A 1271-nucleotide genomic window follows, 5' to 3' on the forward strand; every position below is an offset into this window, starting at 1 on the left:
AATTGGTGGCTGACTAAATACTTTTTTGCCCCACTGTACATATCATGCCAGCAGGAGGCGCTTCTGGAACACCAGATACAGCGTAAACAAAGCACTGCTTTAATATGAACTATACAGAGATGAGATGAAAAGAAAATACCACATAAACTTTTCTGAAGACAGTCAGTTCCCCTCAGAAACACATTCACATAAACCCCCAAATCAATATTGAGCATTTTCTTCCAATAGTTCATGCATCATGAACAGCGAGTGATCTGCCTGCTACAGTATTTTTCTCTGTGCGTCCGTCTTCAACGTCTCTGGCCTGTGTTAACGGGCATTTACAGACTTCATATTTTCACATAAATGACATTTTGGAAAATGATTGCATTGCAACGCAGTTTGTGCAAGTCCAGAACAGAGACGAGTTGCAATAAGACAAAAAGCAGCTGGTTGCCGATCGCGTAAGTTCGGCCATCCTACACACACGTGACTGACCGCTCGCTCGCACCAACAAGAGGAGGAGGGTCGTGTTACTCTCTACACTGCACTCAACCTGAGGGATTCCTACACTTTCAGTCTTTGAGGAGACATGAAAAACAGCGCATACCGCAGGAACGGAATAACGGAAAATATTAGCGGTTTTGAAACCGTGAAATTTTCATAACGCGGTATACCTTGAAATCGGTAATCGGCCCATGCCTAGTCAGTACTAAAAATCACAGTTGACAAAAAGTCTGAAAACTCACTTATAAAAACCATACTGTATTTAGGTGGTCTATAAATAAGTGCACAGAGGACTGGATTTACCATATCAATCTTAAACACCTGTACCTCGAAACTACTATAACAACCAACTGAACACATTCGACATTTAAAACACTTTTTAAAAATCGTAGCTACCCCTCCACCCCTGCCCTTTTCCCTGGGAGTACTCAAAAAATTAAACGATTCAGGAGCCGTCTCAAAAAGAGGATCGATTTCATCCACATTTAGCCATGTTTCAGTCACGAATAAAAAGTCCAACCCGCGAGATAGAATAAAGTCATTCATTAAGAAAGTTTTATTAGCAATAGACCTAGCATTCATCAGTGCCATCATTAAGATGTTGTCGGAGCACTTTTGTAAAGAGGAAGAGATGTCTGTCTGTAATTTTAAAGACGGAGCATATGCGAGGGGTTGGAGATTCTTTAAGTTTACCCCTCTCCGCCTCGAGCCATGCTTCGAATGCTGATGTACTGGCTTCCCTCTCCGTGAGATAGGAAAGACACAGTCTGAGCAAGAGTGCCTTG

General features: G+C 42.1%; 1 protein-coding gene and 1 long non-coding RNA gene across 2 annotated transcripts in view; one reads left to right on the top strand and one right to left on the bottom strand.

Annotated features, from left to right (window-relative positions):
* Nucleotides 1-1271, top strand: part of LOC107573232 (chondroitin sulfate synthase 3-like) — a 76459-nt gene that overhangs the window by 30755 nt on the left and 44433 nt on the right. The window lies entirely within an intron of this gene.
* LOC107573233 (uncharacterized) overlaps nucleotides 1-1271 on the bottom strand; it is an 8172-nt gene that overhangs the window by 5893 nt on the left and 1008 nt on the right. The gene's annotated exons all lie outside the window — the stretch shown is intronic.

Source organism: Sinocyclocheilus grahami, unplaced genomic scaffold (assembly GCF_001515645.1).
Source record: "Sinocyclocheilus grahami isolate Dianchi unplaced genomic scaffold, SAMN03320097.WGS_v1.1 scaffold1897.1, whole genome shotgun sequence".
In the NCBI taxonomy this organism is placed as follows: Eukaryota; Metazoa; Chordata; class Actinopteri; order Cypriniformes; family Cyprinidae; genus Sinocyclocheilus; species Sinocyclocheilus grahami.